The following is a 21,936-nucleotide window of genomic DNA, read 5'->3' as shown; positions in this document are numbered from 1 at the left end:
AATTGAGATGCCAGAGATTTTAGATAAAAGTATGTATCTTGTGCTAAAGCCAGAAGGTGATGGGCTACTACTAATAAAGTCAAGAGATCTTATATGCTGAATGTGAAATCGGATTATTTAAACACTAGAAAATCTTCCGACAAACAGCTAGTATGATGAGAAAGTAACACACACACAAAAAAATCTATGATAGTTTAATCACTTTTCCAATCTGGGGTCTAATCTTTATTTCTTCAGTGGAACACAAATGTGTTTTGATAAATGAAAGTTTATTTGGTCAACAGTTTTGTCTTCTATGAAAAGAAAGTCAGAAAAGAATAATGAGAAATTTTTCATTACTAGGTAAACTTTCACTTCAAATAAACAGTTTGACCATTTTGACCTAATAAGCTTTGAACAGAAAAGTGCTTTTTAAAAAGATAGTTTACGGTGGCACTCTCTCCACCTGATTAGTCTTCAAGTTATTGCATCATTTGTGAAGCAGCAGAAAGAGTTACAGTGCTCTACATTGTGTGTGTGAAAGAGAGACTAGTGGGTCAGACTGACATTGAAATGAAGGATATCTATTTCTTCCACACACACACAGTACAGCCCTCAGACTAGAAACATGATGATAAAGTGATGCCCTGTTCTGATTGGATTGACCCCAAGATCTCTGTCCATCTGTGATCATTTTACAGAAGCATCTTTGTCATCTCTGACTGTACATACAGCTCTGAGAAAGTGTCATTTGTTTTAAAAATGACTCCTGCTACTAGTTCAAACTACTTATTTAAAATGAGTTAAAACAACACAATTTTTACGTTTTTGGGGGGTACAACTTAAATATTTTATGTTCAATCTACTTAAATTTGTACAAATTATTAAGTTAACTAAATCAATTTGTGTTGGGACAACATGAAGCAGTTGTGTGGGACCCAGCATTTTTTAGAGTGTCTGTTCCACATTGGCAGTTGTCAAAGTGGCAATCTTCGCTCCAATTTTGAGCTGAAAATAAAGCCTTTATCTCCTAAATGTCCTTTACACAAATATCAATATTGTTATACAGCGCCCAGTTGAATTAGTCAATAACATTCATGTTTTTAGAAAACATCAATTGACCAGCTGTAAATACATTAATTTCTCTCTGTTGTAAGCTGGATTTGTGTCAGTTATGATTAGGCCTGTCACAATAATTAATATATCGACTTATTTATGAAGGTAATTCAGTTGCGAAACTCGAGATCTTGCAAATGTAAATGTGAGCACTTGTGATAATAATATTTGTATGTGTAGGTTGAAATGTACACTTACAGCTCTGATGTGAACAGCTGAAATCCTCGATTTGCACACACACACAACAATCCACACACTTGTGTTTTAAATTGGAAGTTGCAGATTAATAGTTGTGTATTTGTAAAATGTCATTCACAAATACAAAGTGACAGACACACGTGTGCACGGCAAATTTGACTGCATCTTCGCTCTACAACCACAGGTCGGCACTCACAACCTCTCAGATTCGTCAGTACAACTACAAATCTCCCGCGCTCTGACTTTTGCTACACATCTCCCGCGATCTCTGTAGCAGAACTCATCTGTGCACTCGCAGATGCAGAGGCGTGAGCAGCGCTGGGCAGGGGAGGGGCGGGGCTGGTGTAAAGCTGTTTGATTGGCTGATGCCTGACCAATGAACAATGCCAGCAGCCAACAGGACTGAGGTGCAAAATAATCATTTCCCACGATTATTTTATTATTTAGGGTTTATTTAAACTCTTTTCTGAAGAGATTCTTGTTAAAAATAATAAATTCTGTGGAAATGTACATACCAGTAAAAGAGCAGCAAAGCCAGTTTATTGGCTAGAGCCAGCCAATGAGATGGGGCGTTTCTGTTTGTCAGGACACAGGGCAGCTCACGTTGTTGGAGGCCTCGAGCAATCAGAGGGTAAGTTATGATTTTTAATAATTATCTATATGTTCAATACTGTTAGCTAAGCTAAGGACTGTGCTGGGTGCTTCTCTTGTTTGTTTCTTATATAAGAAAACAGTTATGAGTTATCTAGGAGCTGCTTTCAATCATGTTATATGGTTCTAAAGATACGATTCAACCCACATGAAATAAGAAGTTGTAATAGTATTTATAGTAAATAATAGTACGTTTTTGAACCATACTAACTATAGTAAACTGTATCATACAGTATATATTGCAGTATCTACAACTTTGTTAATGAATGCAACAGCACACTGCAGTATTAACTAGCATGAACTTTAATAAATTGAAGTATATTTACACACACACACACACACACACACACACACACACACACACACACACACACACACACACACACATTAATAGCAATTAAAAATAACACTAGGCGTTTCAGTTTCTTACAGATCATACCGGTTTTTGTTATTATAACCTGCATCATATCTATCTATCCATCTATCTATTTACATGTTTGTGTACAGTGTGTCCTTTATATCACTTTTTTAATTATGAACGTTACTAACTATAGGTTATTTCTCAGTTTCCTGTAAGGATGGAGTGACAGGAGAGATCAGCATGTTTCAAGTCGATGAGGAACTCAGAGAAGCTGCATAGCTTGAATAGGATGTTATTTATGCTAAAGATGACATGATGATCCAGCACATCTACAAACACTTCAAAATGATTCAGATCGTTCAAGAGGAAGCCGACTTTATTTTCTCTTTTTTCTTGCCAAGATGACTACAGATTTGAACAAAACACACACTCACCCACAAACACAACTTTTATTTTGATAATTGTTTAATGTAGTATTTTTACACTTTACTGTAAGGCAGGGGTGTCAAACTCAGTTCCTGAAGGCCCGTAATCCTTCACGTTTTTAGTTGCAACCTTGCTTCAACACACTTAAGTGAAAGTTTCAAACAAACCTGAAGGACTCAATTAGTTTGATCAGGTGTGTTTAATTAGGGTTAGAACTAAACTTTGCAAAGCTGCAGCCCTCCAGGAACTGAGTTTGACACCTGTTCTGTAAGTGAAATGTAATTTGTCAAATAAAATTTACAGTCCAAATAAGTGCAGTGCAAAGGTCTAGTTACTTGTATTGAAATATTTCAGGGTTTTTCCTAGTTCATAATGAGATGGAGGTGGTAAATCCAACTTCATCATTACCCATCAAATGTTATCTCCTCTTTAATACTTTGCTCAAGCCTATACTAATGGTCAGAAAGCAAGCCATTGTGTAAAGCTGGTTGATGCTCGCTGTAATAGAGAGAGATGATGACTGTTCAGCTTATGTTGCTTAACCCTGCAGATGAGATGCTCAAAGTGGACCCTCAGCCGAGCGATGGACACTGTCTCCCTCACCTAGTTGCTCTTCCTTTGAACACACATATCATGTTGAAGGATGCAAGTTGTGGACCTAAATCAGATGTAATGCATGTAGATGTAAAAATTAGAAAGAAATGAAACTGCTTTAAAATGTATTAGGTTTTACATATAAATACGTGTTCTTAACAGATTTGTTTCAACTTGATATTTGCATAATAAATGGCATTAGAATGTTTAGTTTTAAACAGATAGCTATATTTCAATTTTTTCAAATTTAAGCTATATATATATATATATATATATATATATATATATATATATATATACATACATACATACAAGTATACTTCAATTTATTAAAGTTCATGCTAGTTAATACTACAGTGTGCTGTTGCATTCATTAACAAAGTTGTAGATACTGCAATATATACTGTATGATACAGTTTACTATAGTTAGTATGGTTCAAAAACGTACTATTATTTACTATAAATACTATTACAACTTCTTATTTCATGTGGGTTGAATCGTATCTTTAGAACCATATAACATGATTGAAAGCAGCTCCTAGATAACTCATAACTGTTTTCTTATATAAGAAACAAACAAGAGAAGCACCCAGCACAGTCCTTAGCTTAGCTAACAGTATTGAACATATAGATAATTATTAAAAATCATAACTTACCCTCTGATTGCTCGAGGCCTCCAACAACGTGAGCTGCCCTGTGTCCTGACAAACAGAAACGCCCCATCTCATTGGCTGGCTCTAGCCAATAAACTGGCTTTGCTGCTCTTTTACTGGTATGTACATTTCCACAGAATTTATTATTTTTAACAAGAATCTCTTCAGAAAAGAGTTTAAATAAACCCTAAATAATAAAATAATCGTGGGAAATGATTATTTTGCACCTCAGTCCTGTTGGCTGCTGGCATTGTTCATTGGTCAGGCATCAGCCAATCAAACAGCTTTACACCAGCCCCGCCCCTCCCCTGCCCAGCGCTGCTCACGCCTCTGCATCTGCGAGTGCACAGATGAGTTCTGCTACAGAGATCGCGGGAGATGTGTAGCAAAAGTCAGAGCGCGGGAGATTTGTAGTTGTACTGACGAATCTGAGAGGTTGTGAGTGCCGACCTGTGGTTGTAGAGCGAAGATGCAGTCAAATTTGCCGTGCACACGTGTGTCTGTCACTTTGTATTTGTGAATGACATTTTACAAATACACAACTATTAATCTGCAACTTCCAATTTAAAACACAAGTGTGTGGATTGTTGTGTGTGTGTGCAAATCGAGGATTTCAGCTGTTCACATCAGAGCTGTAAGTGTACATTTCAACCTACACATACAAATATTATTATCACAAGTGCTCACATTTACATTTGCAAGCTCTCGAGTTTCGCAACTGAATTACCTTTATACTTATTGCACAACACTATATATATATATATATATATATATATATATATATATATATATATATATATATATATATATATATATATATATATATATCCCATATGTAAAAATCAAATCTAGCAACATTTTAGCTAATTGCGCAACCTGTGTGGAAGTCTGTGCATTATGTTTTATGATGTGCAACAATCTGTGCAATATTTGTACTTTTTTTTTCTGGGTCTTAAATATTTTTAGTGCAATATCATTGTTTTTTAAATGAGTGCTGAATCACTTTATTACTTGAAATATTTTATGTGTAATTGTTTTATGTGTAATATTATTGGTTTTGGTTAATATTATTTTCATTACTTGATATATGACTTAATAGTATTAGTTACCACTGATTCTTTTAAGTGTAATATCTTATATAATAGTTTGTATACTCATGTATTGTGGCTGTTTCCTTTTATAGATTGGTTGGATTTATGTGACTTATTTCACTTATTTAATTTATTTATTTTGTCTTGTGGTTTTGTGTTTCTGTGTTTTGTGTGTTATGGCAGTCATTACGTAAGCAATTTCCTGCGGGATCAATGAAGTTTTTCTAAGTCTAAGTCTAAGTCTAACCTCTCTATCTCTATTGAAGGTGTCAGTATGGTAAAAAAAAAAAAAATCCAGTAGGCGCAGTAGGTAGTGCTGTCGCCTCATAGCAAAAAGGTCGCTGGTTCGAGCCTCGGCTGAGTCAGTTGGCGTGTCTGTGTGGAGTTTGCATGTTCTCCCTGTGTTCGCGTGGGTTTCCTCCGGGTGCTCAGGTTTCCCCAACAGTCCAAAGACATGCGGTACAGGTGCATTAGGTAGGCTAAATTGTCTGTGGTGTATAAATGTGAATGAATGTGAATGGATTTCCCAGAGATGGGATTCAGCTGGAAGGGCATCCGCTGTGTAAAACATGCTGAATAGGTTGGCGGAACTAAGCCGAAAAGAAAATGAATGAATGAATGAGTATTTTCATGTGGGTGCCTGACAATTGAAAATAGATCTGGTAGCAGATATCGCAACTTTTTACCTTACACTTTTTTGTTAACATGTATTATTATTTAGTTAGGATATGCATTTGCACATTCTGATTCCATTGCCTCATTAATAAATTATTAAAATGACTATAATTAAATGAAATGTTCTTAAGAATAAAATATTATGAAGTGTATTTGCTTTATTATGCTATTATATTGTCATTTTGGCATTATATCATGAGTGGCATAAAACGGTCTTAAAATGACAGTGATATCATTAATAATAATAAAAAAAATAATAATATCTTACAACAAAAAATAGATATCGTGACAGGCCTAGTTATGATGCCATATTGTATGTTGAGAGTTTGATGAATCAGCTATGTAATAGAGATTGTGTTTCGGTACACATAAATGAATAATGCATCAGTAAATCTACTTTAGAAATATACACTGTTGTACTTTGTAAAGCCTGCGTCTGTGGAGATTAATGAAAACATCTTTTGCATTTACTGTTGGCTGTAAGTAAACTAACAGTGACCTTTGCTAAACACATCAACCACCGGCCTAATTAAAAGACTTTTTAAAGTCTTGGAAACATTTTCAGGGTTGATTTGAAAGTGGATTGTGTATGTTATTTTATATTTCTGTTCTGCAGTTTGCTTTTGCTTTATTAGACAGAATTTGCTCATGTTTGTTTAGGGATTTTTGGTTTGGTTTTGAAATGTAAGATCATTGCAGTGATAATATTCATTACGGCACTTATACTTTGTATAAAAGTATAGCTCACACCTGATTGACTGATTTAAATAAGTAACTTTTTTTGACATTACTTTTTGTCATTTTTTACAGTGCATGCGATTCAGTTGAATTAAAGAGCTCAATCTGTTAAACTAAATATTTTTACTCCGAAAACTAGTTTAAACAGAACCTGGGGTGAACTGCATAAACAAAGACATTTTTAAGGAAAAGGTTATGACACTTCTTACGGTTTACTTGTTACATTTATTTGAATATATATCTGTAGCTTATTACAATATAGAATATAGCTTATATATATATATTGTAGCATATCTAATATCTATTATATATAATGTAATGTTGTGATTAGGGCTGCACAATATATTGTTTCAGCATTGATATCGCAACATGCACAACCGCAATAGTCACATTGTGAAGATAAACAATGTCCAGTCTGAATTCTGTTTAAGCAGGAGCCACATAATTGTATTCAATCATTGTATTTATATGGAATTTATATGATTTATGCAAGAAACATTACTTACTTAGAATTTTTGTCTTGTTTCATGCCAAAATCTACATTTTAAAAACAGGAATAATTCACTTACTCCACTGGCAGATAATTTCCTTAAAACAAGCAAAAACTCTTATTTTTAATTAATTTCTGTTGACGGTGAAAACTAAACAATATTTTTAGTTGATTAAAACATTTTCAGATATTTGGACCTGAAATAAGAAAAAACAAAGTAAGAGAAAAATGTTTTTAATTTTTTTTTATTTTGATTTTTCAGTTTCTATACCCAAATACTGTTAGACTCCCCATAAAAAAAGTCAAATAGAGCTAATAAAACCATCTTCTTAAACTGTATTCATATTGCAAAATTAAAAGAAAATTTAAATATTGTAATATCAGATTTTTCCAATATCATGCAACCCTAGTTGTGTTGCATAGTAATAATAGAAGCAAAACAATAAATATATTAACAATAACATCTGTGGGGATTTAAAAAAATGGGGATAATCTTATTTTTAGGACGCTATTTACAATGTTTTTTTTTTTTTGCCAAAAACTGTGTCCTTCAAAATAATATTAAAACAAAAGTGTTTGGCGTCGTTCAATATTATATTAGGTTGTCAGTGTATCTAGCATCTTTGTCATGCTTTTAAACCCTTCAAGTTTACTGCAGCTCTAATTGTAGGGATACCAGTGACTGTTAAACCTTAATACCTGTTTATACTTCTTACAGTCAAAAGTAGTCATTTGCACAGAGAAGTACTGTGATTTAGTTAATTGTCGTCTTGCCATTCACTGTTCATTCTTATTGGGAAACTACCAGCAGTAAGTGCTGTTGATCAGCAGTGGTGCCAGTCCCTGTGCGCAGTATTACATTGATTAATCTATGCCAGTCAATACAAAGCTTTGTAATCAGTTCATCAGCTCTACTCTCATTCACTCAAACTGGTACAATAAAAACCTGAGAGCTGTCACAGATCGCCATCATGCCAGAGAGAAGCAGTGTCACTTTTAAGAGGAATTTTTCCACCTTTTCATCTTGAGTGACAAACAATAAATAACCATTACTTGTTTTTTGCAAAGATCTTTCTGGCTGGACATAAACCACTGCTCTCAGTTGTAAATATATAAATATATATTTCACTCACCAGCAACTTCATTACTTTTGCATTGGTAGGACTGGGATTATGGGATTATCTTCCATTGCTTTGACTTGCTGGAATGTTCTACAATCTGAAATATTGTTATCGGTTTTTATTCTCTTTTCTTCATCTATGTTAAGCTGCTTTGACACAATCTACATTGTTGAAAGCACTATAGAAATAAAGAAGGATTGAATTTAATTTTTACATGGGAAATTGAGGCTGCATTTATATTAGAGCATTTTCAGAAGACCAGTCTGGGAGTTCTTTGTTTCAGTCCATCTATACTGATATAATAATGATATACATCTATGCAGATCCCCAGTATTTTCAAATTAAAACAGGGGCTTAAGCATTTTCAAAAAGCTCTGTTTTTTGCAGAGTCGAAGGTAGTGGAGTAGTGTGGACACAAGGTATAAACGCAACACAGGCTATTTCTGAAAATGTAGTTCTATATACATTTCTGGAGATTGCAAATTATGTAACCAGAAGTACATATGGCTGCATTTCGTCTTTAAAACGAATTCTACAGGAGGGCTGATATGGATAGATAGATAGAGAGACAGACAGACAGACACGTACTGTATATTCGAGTCCTGATCTGGAGGTAACGTCCAATTCCTATCAAGTCTGAAACTGTGTGATCAGGCCTGATTTCTGATCACTTGATTGGATCTGGACATCCCTAATTCTGTCACCATTTTCCTTTAGGACTCCTGAAACACTAAGAAATCCTACAGTGAACATGCACGAATCCTACAGGGAACATGCAGGACTTCATCAGGAATTATACAAGAAGCTAAAAATGAAAATGACAGTGCGCATCCAGAGTCCTTAATTACATTTAGTAATTTGTCAATCACTGTCTGTCACTCTCTCATTATCTTTAATGGCTCTGATGCCACTTGAGGGATGTTAAGTCTTGCTTGCGAAACAACGGCATAGAAGAAAACACACCAGCACCTGTTTCTCTCAGTGCATTTACATTTATGCTCTTTAAAACTATTTGCATATATTATGCAAACTGAAATGAACAAAAGACTGTAGTATTCAATCTTGTTCAGCCGTTTAGGAGTCTATCAAACATACAAACTTATGTAAATTGCCTTTATAACAGTTTGAATGTACAAGACGTAAACTGAGAACTATGCTTCCCTGAAGAAAATTTTGTGAATGTTGTTGCTGTAGGCTAGTAAAATTTGCCATGTCACTGCTGATTCTGACAGGCTGTCCGGATGCAGGGTTGAGAGGATTCTTAGCGATTGCATCAGGGCCTGCTTTGGAAACTGCTCTGTGTCTTAACACAGGGATCTGGGGAGAGAAATGAAGACAGCACAGTCCATCACTGGCTCTGAGCAGCATGCATGACATATATTCAGACAGATGACTGAAGGAAGTCAGTTCATTTTTAAAGACCCCTGACATCCCAGTAATTGCTTGTTTTCTTCTTTACCACCTGGGAAACAGAACAGAAGTTCCTGGGCACAGACCATATGACCATGGCAAAGCTTCGACCCACAGGGAATAATAATTCAATCTTACTGCTGTAATTTAGTTACTGCAACCAAGTTTAAAAAAACAACATATTTTATATTCTTGCTTGGTGATGGTTTGGTTTGATAGTTTGGTCCAGTATTATTCAGTTAGCCCGGTACCGGGTCTGTGACGTCATCAACTTTCACTTTAAGATTTAAAGGGCTAGCATTGCACCAGACCCCCTTAAGCTGTTTTGTTTGAAAGTGTAGAAGCTATATTTTATGCACATATGCATCACTTTGGTTTTTATTCCACTGTACAAAAGTTATTTACACTTAAATACACAGTATTTTGGATACCCGAGCTGAGTATAAAACATTGGTTCACTTTTATATTTTTCATATGGTTCATATATGACACATGTACAAGTTATAGCTCAAATAAAAGCCCTTGCCTGTGCTCATACGGTTCTAGCATTCTTTTACTGAATTATATTCACATATCAAACAGTTGTCAAATGAATTGTGGTGTTTCCATGGCGCGAAAGTGAAAACAATACATTTATGATCAATAAGCAGCCCCAGATAGCAAAGAAAGCTGTCATCTCTTACCTTATGCTGTGCACTTCAGGGCCATGTCTCCTCTGTTTTTGAGGTAATGTGCATATTTAATCCTTTTATAGGTCTGACGTGTTTCAAACGCAGTAAATTATGTTTGATCAAACAAAAGAATAATGAAACATGAAAACAATGATCGATCCCTGTGGCTTGTATAGCACCTCTCATCAGTTGGAATACAATAACTTTTGCATAGATTATGGTAGAGACATTTTTCTTTTTTCCTATGATTACAGACATGTACAGGAACCACAAAAATAATTACAGCAACCTTGACCACACAGAACCTAAAAGGTACACATTCAAATTTGAGTTTATTTAAAAAAAAAAAAAAAAAAAGCGCTTCTTTTTTTAAGTGTTTATTATAACATAGACAACATATACAGTTATATTAAACACTTTCAATAGTGTTTTATGAAAATTCAAAGGGTTTTCTTTAAAATGATACCAAAATTTTGCATTTACACCTATACATGTGGATTTGGAAAGCTTTTAAATTTGGGTTGGCAAAATCCAGGCGGAAATCTTAAAATAGCATTTGATTTTAGGAAGTTAATGCAGGATTTTAATGTAATGTTGTAATGTAATATGATATTTTAATAATATAAAGAACTTTATAGCTTCTTTATTTTTGGCAGTTTGTAAAGTAGTAGTTTTCATTCAATATTTGCATCCAATAAAAAATTGAATTATAGTGTAATTTATATTTAATTATTTTAATGTTTTTTTTTAATGTATTGATTTATTTGAAGGGGCTATACTGTATGTTAAATTGAAAATACTTGTTATTAGCAGCACCAGTGGCACTTAAGTGAATTGCAGCTTGATTGTACAACATGTACAACAAAAATAAAATACGAGAGACACATAAATTGAATCACCTTTGCAACAATTTATTTTTAAATAACTGTAAACATATGCATAACCCTTTCCTTTCAATAATAGAATAAGCAGACAATAAAAATCACCTGGATGGGCAAATTGATTTCAAAGGTGCAATAGGAGTTCTTTGAAAATGCTAATGTTAGCCTGATAGCAATGATAGCCTTTGTCCAACCCTGCAAATTGCCATCCAAAGCTGCGTTTCCTGAATGCATAATGCACACTATCATCACATCACTATCACATCATCACTACATTACATCAAGTGATATTTATCAGAGAGAAAACTTCAGTTAGGATCTGTATAAAAGACATATAGATATATTGACTATGTGACGCAGCAGCACGGTGGCGCAGTGGGTATCACTCTCACTTCACAGCAAGAAGGTTGCTGGTTCGAGCCTCGGCTGGGTCAGTTGGCATTTCTGTGTGGAGTATGTTCTCCCCGACGACAGGGTTTACGTCCGGTAAAAAACGGTTATAGAATGCAGGCAAAACAAAAGGCAAAAAATAAACAAGTAAATAACAGAGTGAGAATGTGGTAAAATCTGAAAACCTTGTAAAAATCAGGCAACTATGAGGGCTTCTCTTTTTCTAGATAACTTTTGAAAACACTATGGGTTGGGTTTAGGGAAGAAGTGGGAGGGTTAATCGGTGCTTTTGAAAACACTATTGGTGTGGTTTAGGAAAGGGGGTGGGTGGGGAATTGGTCGGTCAGTCAGTCAGTCAGTCGACAGCGGCCTCTGATGGATTTCTGTAAGGAGAGCAGGTATGAATGGCAGTCGTGAGGGAAATTTGAGACCTGAAAAAGCGCAGCCATTTTGTAAATCATGTTGGAGGATTTGGGTCATGTCATCAATATTTCATACTTCAAGCTTCTGTTAAGGGCACTAAGTTTGTGTCGATGCTCTCTGATTTTCATGGTGCATTGTGGGATTTTTCAGAGCACAAATTTTTCAGTGCACTTGAACAATTTTGCGATTGAAATGGCTGAATGTGGATTGAATTTGCACTTAAATTGGCTGACAGATAGGTGCACTGACTGCTGAACAAGGGTGCTGATTGAGACGCACCATTCAAACATTTTGTGTGTGTGTGTGTGTGTGTGTGTGTGTGTGTGTGTGTGTGTGTGTGATTGAACTGTCTATTTTACTGTCAAAAACTTCTACTGTGTTGTTGCTTATTTTGCAAACTTTGCTGTTAAGCAGTCATGCTTGTATATCCAGCAAGGAGGTGTAAATCTCATGCAGGTTTCGAGTTGTGATTTGTATAAGCTTGTGTGTTTGATTGACTCTGAAGTGGCATGCTGTTGTGTGCTCATCGCAGTGCTACATAATCTATATCATCATGTTTCATCTGCAGCACGTCCACCTGATCTGAACATTCAGGTGATGATGTTTCTCTGATTGACCTTTTATCGTTCAAATAGGCAAAAACGGCACGACAGCATATGGATACAGTAGATGGACCCTATTTAAACATTTGCTAAATAAAAAAATAGCCACCACTTTATAATAATTGCACACCATGAATAATTTATGAAGCATTAGCAAATAGTAAGCGCAGCATTTGTTAAGCATTAACTCTACATTAATAGACATTAGTGAGCAGTTTGTAAATATTGCTACAAATGCTGTATTATTGATCTCTAGGCACATCTATAATGCTTAATGTTTTTATTTTCATACTTTGAAAATGCTGAGCTATTATTAATACATTACTAAATTAAGTATTGCATTATTTACAAATCAGTCATTTAAGAGTTGGTGATTTAAGATCGTTCAGAATGAGTAAATGATTATTAAATCCTTTAAATGAACGTTTAGACATCTTATTTTTCATCTATTTAGTAATAGTTACTCTGTATGTTAATAAATGCCTTATTAACACAAATTTTTAGTTCATCTAAAACAGTTATGCTTTGTAAATCTCTTAAAAATGACAATTAAAGGCTCAGTTATATTCTGAACAGAAAATGAAATGAATAAAAGAGTGATTCAGATCAAAAAAGTTATAATATTAATAAATTAATTGAATGAATGGATGTAAACGTGTTATAAATGATTTCTAGAGTGCAGTTATTATGAAGTGTTACCAATAAATACATGCAAAATCATGTGATTTGAAAGTTGAGGTGCTTTTTAAAGGGTTTGGCAAATAGTAATTTTTTTATAATATCAATTTTTTTTTTAAAACTAGTGCTTTTTTTACTTGCATGCAGTATAATTGTATATATGCTGTGACATTAACCTTTTCATTAATGAGTTTATATTAACTGAAGTTAACACTTTGTTATATAAATGAGAAAAATGTGCAGTTGCCATTGCAAGTGTAGCTTTGCTAGGAGACTGTTGTAACTTCACAGTGAAAGCTGATAGAGTTTATCCCACCTTCTTACATGGCTTCTTATAAATCCTTTTTAATCTTATGAGTTCTATAATAGTCAAATTGAAAACCGTTTTTAAATCCTTTGTGAGCTATTCCTGGCAGTGGCATCAATACAGTAAATCTGGAGGCATGTAACCAGCTTAAATATTTATTAATTCAGAATTGCTTCCTTTCTCAGATTAATTACCAGATTATTGCAGGCTGCTACTTACTGTAGGTAAGTCCTTGACATGTTCACCATAGGTCATAGTTAATTCATCATTCAGGCAACTGAAACAACTGAACTGGGAAAATTTGTCATGGTCAAATGCTTAGTTGATAATATGCAGAGCAAATATGGTGTTTGGAGACACAGGATGCTAAAGTACTATTTCATGTGGGATTTATTCTTTAATCTGATGTTAAGCTGATTTTAGATCGTAAATACAGACTGGAGACACCAGATGTGTTTGCTTTTACTATTTCAGGCTTGTGTTGTGTCACTCTTTGTAAACAGAGGTTTTTGTGTTCCATTTGTAGACTACAACACACATCTAAACAGACCTCTATGTAACATATGGTCACAGCATGTTATGGCCTGTTAGTGTTATGAAATGGCAAGTCATCCTGTTATACTGAACACTTTCCAGACAGAGAAGCTGTGGAAATGAGCTGTAATCTCCAGCACACAGCAGATTTAACCTGTGCCAGCTGCACATTACCCTCAGACCTTCATCAGCAGCTCTTCTAAAGCTGAGGGGTGGCAGAGGGGAAACAGCACTTAATGTGAAGCTGCATACACATTTTTCATGTGTATGCTTAGAATTCATCTAAGAAAAGAAGTAGTTGTGTACGGCAACGTGTGTTTGTGTGTAAATACAGTCCAGTGGAACAGTACGCAGCATCATCAATGTAACATATGACAATTTTACATATGAAATTTTTCAAATATAATACATTGTATATTTTGTTCTGTATATACAAAGAAACTAGTGTAATAAATTAATAATAGTGTTTGCAATAAATATTAAGTGTTTACCCTAAACTCCTCTTCCTTTAGTTTATATATATGTAAACCATATTTTTATTTGCTTATACATATATTCATACACATAAAAATGTGTTTGTGTTGATGCTTTTGATGTGGCTAACAAATTTCCCCATGTGTATAGCAGTACCAGCAATTTTTGAATACATGGGGATTTTTTTATTGTTGTTTTATTGATTTTCTAATAGGGTTGGGGTAGAGGAATTCAATATGCAATCTGTACAGTATAAAAATTTAGGGGAAGTCACCATAAATTTATAGAAACATTTATGGGAAGTAACCATAAAAGATAACATCCTGTGTGTGTATTTCTTGTATACCTCACCTTATGGGGACATTTTTTTCTTCCTGTAAGAAAAAATAGCACAAAAATCAAAGAATGAAGTATTTTGAAAATTGTGAAAATGCTGAATGTTTCTGTGTGGGTTGGGTTTAAACTACATCATTTAAAGTATTATAAAAATATACATTCACCAGCCAGTTTATTAGATACACCTGTCCAACTGCTCGTTAACGCAAATTTCTAATCTGCCAATCACATGGCAGCAACTAAATGCATTTAAGACGATCTGCTGCAGTTCAAACTGAGCATCAGAATGGAAGAAAGGTGATTTAAGCGATTTTGAACATGGCATGGTTGTTGGTGCCAGACAGGCTGGTCTGAGTATTTCAGAAACTGCTGATCTACTTGGATTTTCACACTGACCATCTCTAGGGTTTACAGAGAATGGTCTGAAAAGAGAAAATATCGAGTGAGCGGCAGTTCTGTGGGCGCAAATGCTTTGTTAATGCCAGAGTTCAGTGGAGAATGGCCAGACTGGTTCAAGCTGATAGAAAGGCAACAGTAACTTAAACAACCACTCGTTACAAGAGCATCTCTGAACGCACAACAGACAACCTTGAGGCGGATGGGCTACAGCAGCAGAAGACCACACCGGATGCCACTCTAGTCGGCTAAGAACAGGAAACTGAGACTACAATTCACACAGGCTCACCAAAATTGGACAATAGAAGATTGGAAAACGTTGCCTGATCTGATGAGTCTCCATTTCTGCTGCAACAATTGGATGGTGGGGTCAGAATTTGGCATCAACAACATAAAAGCATGGATCCATTCTGCCTTAAATCAACGGTTCAGGCTGGTGGTGGAGGTGTAATGGTGTGGGGGATGTTTTCTTGGCACACTTTGGGCCCATTAGTATCAACTGAGCATCGTGTCAACGTCACAACCTACTTGAGGTAGGTTACTACTACTGTTGCTGACCATGTCCATTCATTATGACCACAGTGTATCCATCTTCTGATGGCTACTTCCAGCAGGATAACATGTCACATCATAAAGCGCGCATCATCTCAGACTGGTTTCTTAAACATTACAATGAGTTCACTGTATTTAAATGGCCTTCACAGTCACCAGAACCAAAACACATTCAGTCACATCCAATTGAGCACATTTGATTTGCATCCGATAAATCTGCAGCAGCTGCGTGATTTTCAGTACCATGTTGAATCTACGCCATGAAGGATTAAGGCAGTTAAGATTAAGGGTCCAACCTGGTACTGGAAAGGTGTTCCTAATGAAGTGGCTGGTGAGTTTATATCTAGTAATGTTTAAAATTGTAAAAATAAAAACGTGTGTGTGTGTGTGTGTGTGTGTGTGTGTGTGTGCAGTTTGCAATTAATAAAATGTATACAATTTATGCATTTATATAATTAATGCTTATTTTATGCAATGTTTGTATTAAATGTATTTGTATGTTTCTTGTATAAAGGACAGTCTAGATCCAGATATTCCATGCACACAATACCGATTTTGCAAACTGCGCACAATATATGCCAACACACGGCACCAAAAGCACTTGCTATGCAAATATGCCGTTAGGACATTTACATTTCTTCATTTAGCAGACACTTCTATCTGAAGCGAGTCCCTCACAGATTTCTCTGTCAGCAGTCACATGACAGCTCACAAATACGTGATGTATCTGCACAAACAGCCATATGTGTGTCTAATGGAAACTGAGAAAAGAAGAAGCATTTAATTGTTGGGCCCTTGAGATGTCATTCTGTTGCCTTTTAGATTAAAACAGTCAATAAGCTGTCTCGAGGTCAGTAGCTGATGTGGCACAACAATGAACGGAGAAACAAGACAGAGCTTTTTAATGCATAATAATTACCTTTTGAATCTGGTATTATGAAGAAGACTAGTTAGAGAACAACTAAAGTTTGTCGCCAGCAGGACGTGCCCTGTCCCTCCACACTCAAGTGTTTTGTGTCTGCATGTATGTGGAGTCATGAGAAGGTTAATGTGCTCAGTCTCTGAACAGTTTGCTGACGGCGGCTCTGCTCTCTGCTGAGGAGGAACAAACAGTCAAATCAATCTCACCCTTGCCCTGCTCTGCTGCTCTGAATGAGGTTGCCATGTCCTCCTCTCTCACGTGCACCGTGGGAAATGTCTTTTCTGACAAACGTTCTTTCTTTTGTCAGAGATGAACAGCGTTGTTCTTTTCATATACATGTACATTATTTAAAAGGCACATATTTTACTATTTTTCCAGATTTAGGATAAGTCTTTTGTGTCTACAGAATGTGTGTGTAAAGTTTCAGCTCAAAATACCCATCAGATTATTTATTAGACCTTTCAGAATATTGAATTTTCAGCTCTGAACACAATGTAACTGTTTTTGTTAGCTGTGCCTTTAATGCTAGTTCTCCCCACCGGCTGTTTCAACATGCCTGTCAGTGTGTACCTCAATCTCCGCATCGGCTGCGTCTGATAAACAGTACAGTGACAGACGTGAAGGAAGCAGATCTCGCGTAACGTTTGTGAGAAATACTACAGTAAAAACATTCCCAATGATTATTTGATGTATTTGTTGTTGAGTTAATTCAAGCCTCTCTGCCACGATGAGTCACACACAGTGTCATTAAAAAGTTCACGTGCATACACACACACAGCACGCGTTTAATATACGTTAATATACACTGCTGTATAGGTATTCGTTATGTTAATATACACAGTAAACCTGATTTAATGTCCACAAACCGTGATTGAAGCGTCTTCTTTTAGAATTGGTCCTTTGCGCATGTCCTGTCTTGTTTATATGTTTACACGCATTACCAAGGAGACATGTTAATACGTGGCTTTCAATCAAATCAGTGAGCGGGGAAACTGTAGTCCTACGTCACGTTGTGGAGGGCTTCAAAATGGTAGGGATTTGGGTCTTATTTTAATGTCAGACAATTTAAGAAAATATGCTTATTGTCTTAATATCACCCCAATATGCCTGTGGACACACTCTACGTACATACAGCTCGGTCCAAACAGCTTACACAAGATTCCCTTTAAAAGAATTTTACTATCTAAACGACACTATAGCCTGATTTACATTGCACAAAGCCAGTCATAAGTGTCTGTTTTTTTTTTTTTTTTTAATTATACTTTTACTGAAAGCTGAATAAATGAAGTTTGAATTGATGAATATTAGTTTGGACAGGACGATTTCTGTGATACAAGGATTTAAAAATCTGGGTTTAGTCTTGAGATATTGGTTGAAAAAGGGTTAAAAAAAATCTAAATACTGAGAAAATCACCTTTAAAGTGCTTTGTAGTGCATAGTAATAATCAAAAAATAGCTTTGATATATTGACAATAGGAAATTTACAAAAAAAAATTCAAGACTACTTTTGCTCCGACTACAGAATACTGTTAGACTCCCCAGAAAGCCATAAAGGATTGTTTATTTATTTTTTTTATTTTGGATTGCCATTCATTCATTCATTTATTCATTCATTCATTTTCCTTTGGCTTAGTTCCTTATTCAAGGGTCGCCACTGAACCAACACTCTAAAAAATAACTCAAGCGATCTGTTACCACTACAGAGTTTAATACATTGTTGTAACTTAAAAATTCTACATTGCTGATTATATTAAAACTTTTAAATTGCCAGAGTAATTTTATTAGGTTTACACAACAGGAAAATATTGATAATTACATCAACTTAAAAAAGAGGGTAATTTAAAGATAAATATATCTGTCAATTAGTTTAAAACAATATTTAACTTATAACAACCCAAAAAAATTGCGTTGATAACTCAATTTTTCCACACCAATGGAGTTCTTGATTTCAAAGCTCCTCCCTCACTGAGCGATCAAGAGGCATGTCTGGACAAGTTCTAAGCAGACCATTTGGCACAAAGGATACTTTAAGGTGAGATATCTGGGTTTTATTTCATTTCCAAATCAATATTCTACATTCCATTAGTGTTGGCTACTCCTGGTAAATTATAATTGATGTTGGCAGTGTTTTTTGACTAGAAAATAGTAGATAAGAAAGTAAAAACACATATGATAAGCCAGAAAGGCAATTTAGTATACATGTCAAAATAACATAAAGTTTATATAGTAGATGCTTTTTTCATATATAGTATTGCTTTATCCTGCATGTTTTATGTTAGTTACCCTAGCAGAAATATATATTCTGGAGCTTGCTCACAGTTGTTATCCAACCTGAAATTTGTATTTTATTCCTCCTGTTCTTATGGAAAATATTACATTTATCTACTGATTGCTAATATTTTCATACAAAGTTCATGCAACTGTATTACAACTTTCTAGGCTGATCTGTATTTTAGATATAAGGCTTGTATATAAAATAGGTTGGGGGTGCAAAATGTGTAAATTTGAAACATCAACATAAATAGTTTTGCTAAAACATTACAGACTACACCATGGTAATTGTGGGCAACCATTTTCATGCCTCTGTCAAGATTGTTTGTGTTTTTTCAGAACATGGGGCAGCCTTAGATCACATTTATCAAGACATCAAACTTAGAAAACCTCCAGATTTGCAGAAAGTTTTTATTTTACTTGTCCTTGTTTCAATGCCATGACAATTTCCATAGAAATAAAAAAAAAAAAACACACAAAACTGTCATCTGTGTATTTCAGAACTGCAATTTCAGAACTAACATTTATGGTACATTTGCTTCCCACAGAAGCCGAAAACATACTCCTCACTCATTGCATGACTTCAAGGCAGACATAATAAAAAGGTATGTATGTTCATTCAATGCAGATCAACACAGTGATGTGGAAGGTCAAAGTGGGGAGCTGTCTGATGAAGGTCAAGATGACAATAATGATGTTACAGACCTGCCAAACTGCATGGAAAAAAAATGGCTTTGTTGTTTCTAAAACTGGAGAGCACTTTTAATGTATCTTACAGGTGTATAGAAGAGGTTGTTAAAGAGTTAAATTTTATATCTCGATCAGCATCTGGACCCATCATCAAAGGTATTTTACAGTCCTGCTTGGGTTGTAAAGCCCTTCTTACAGTCCACAAATCTGTCTAATGTAAACCGTTTGCATGAAGTAACAAAAATAAACAATTTTCAAGTTGTTGCAGATAAAATGGGCAAGAAATAAGGGATATCTTGGAGCGCTGGCCTGCATTATCAGATGAAACACAGGTAAGTTTAGTTTTATTTTTAGTCTAGTTTCACAATTTTGCGAGAAAATCGTCTTCAAGTTATTTATGCTAAAAACTTCTTACAACAATAACATATTACATGTTATTTGTTGTGTTACACATTGTATACAATTATTCCATTATTTAATTATTCTATTTTTTTTACAGATAAATGAAGAATTCAAGAGGATAACCACTGTAGGTCTTGAATCCACATTTATGGCCAAACTTGACAAACGCACCCCAAAACTAATGGACCTGGCCTCATCCAGGGGAGGAGCTAAAGGGGAAAGAATCAGAAGGATTAAGGATATGCTTCTTGAGGTATTGTAAATAATTTGTACACACTAGAATAGTTTAGATTTGTGTTAAATTGTCAGGTTGCCATCAGTTGTTTGTTCAGAAAAAACTATATTCATTTACTGTAGGTACTTTATCTTGATATATATTTTTCTAATTAAACAGAACAATGCAGTTGAAGTATGGAGAGAAGTAGCCATTCACTGTCTTGTTGTCTATCTTGGAGAGAAAGAAGAGGATCTTTTTAAGGAGTTTGCTGTGAGTATTACAATGTTTTTAAATTAAAATTAAATCTTCCCTTGACAGTGGAAACATACAAGACAAAATATATGCTCAATGACTGCTTTCTTTTAGTTTAATGTGTAGGTATATTACATTGTCCACACACACTGGTTTTACCTAGCTCTGTGTTATAATAACAATGTACTATTTAGTTCAATAAACAGATGTTGAAAATAATGAGAAAGATTTGTAAAATGGGTATGACTGTTGCGTTTCACTTTTCCATTTAAATTACATTGTGAAACGAATTATTCTTATGATTGAGTAGCTGGGTGCATGACCATGTAAGGGGTAAAATAAAACAAAGTTTCCAGAGATTAACTGAAATCAAATGCAAGTAAAATAAAAAACTGAAGTAATTATAAATTTAATTGTCTCTATCATGCTAATCTATTTTTTTATCTTTCTTTACAAGAATACACAAGAATCATTGGTGATCTGTCAACTATGGAATTAAACCACAAGACGGAAACCATCATTGTTGAGGGAATCAGAATCCTGATTGGAATGGATATCTCAAGGTGTTGTGCTCTGCTAACGGGCATAATATATGCTCTGAATCTGAGCTACCCCAAGGAGCTTAAATATACTTGTTAAGTGTTTGAGAAGCTGTTTCTTGAACTTGATGGACTGACGCCCAGTGCAAAAGTAATGCGTCTCAAGAATAGCATTTTCTGAAGCCTCTACTTATTTCAAAGTACATTTTGCTCTTTTTGTTGCAACTATATTGTTTTGTATTTTGAAGTCCACATGCTGATCTTTTTATTTCATACTGTTTATATGAATGGTGGCATTTACATATGTTTGTTTATAATAATACAAATGTTATATGTTTTACAATTAAGGTTAGCTAATAACAAGTAGTTTGTAAAATGTACAATTTATAAGTTAATAGTTAGCTTTAAGTGTATCAATGCCTATAACTCTTGTTTTGTTGGAATTCATTGTGATGGCATAGCTATGCATGCATGCACATTTTTGAAGGCAAAGCTGACGGGTCAGTTTGTTTATAATTTGTGAGACAGTACAAGTTTGTGTTTGGTAAACTTTGAGAAGTGCAATATTTAAAATAAAACACTGAAAACTGTGTTTCTAAATAAATAAAAAGTTACTGAAGTTAAAATTGCTGTTGTTTAAAAATGTATTTCTTACAAGCACCTAAATTAACAATAATATGAAAACAAACAAAAAATTTAATTTCAGCTACTTAATTTTTTTGAGATTCTAAACTTGAAAACTAGCATGTATAATTATGGTAATTAAGTACATAACACTGTTTTTTGTTTAAATGTTAATAAAAAAAGCTAGTTGGAACAACTTAATTTTTTAAGTACTCAACTTAAAAAAATTGAGGTTATGCTATGTAAAAATACCTCTGATTGAAGAGGTAAAG

The 21,936-nt window shown here is 34.7% G+C and overlaps 1 protein-coding gene and 1 long non-coding RNA gene across 16 annotated transcripts in view; both read left to right on the top strand.

Moving 5' to 3' along the window:
* The window catches only part of osbp2b (oxysterol binding protein 2b), a 142,362-nt gene that overhangs the window by 74,870 nt on the left and 45,556 nt on the right, over positions 1-21,936 (top strand). The window lies entirely within an intron of this gene.
* On the top strand, positions 18,682-21,661 carry si:dkey-90a24.1. Its single transcript, NR_170265.1, has 7 exons — positions 18,682-18,701; positions 19,489-19,545; positions 19,719-19,786; positions 19,890-19,962; positions 20,130-20,285; positions 20,427-20,519; positions 20,959-21,661. It is a non-coding gene; the product is annotated as a si:dkey-90a24.1 (long non-coding RNA).

This window comes from Danio rerio, chromosome 5 (genome assembly GCF_052040795.2).
Source record: "Danio rerio strain M-AB ecotype USA chromosome 5, GRCz13ab, whole genome shotgun sequence".
In the NCBI taxonomy this organism is placed as follows: Eukaryota; Metazoa; Chordata; class Actinopteri; order Cypriniformes; family Danionidae; genus Danio; species Danio rerio.
The sequence above is the reverse complement of the archived record's forward strand: the minus strand, read 5'-3'. Positions and strand labels throughout refer to the sequence as shown.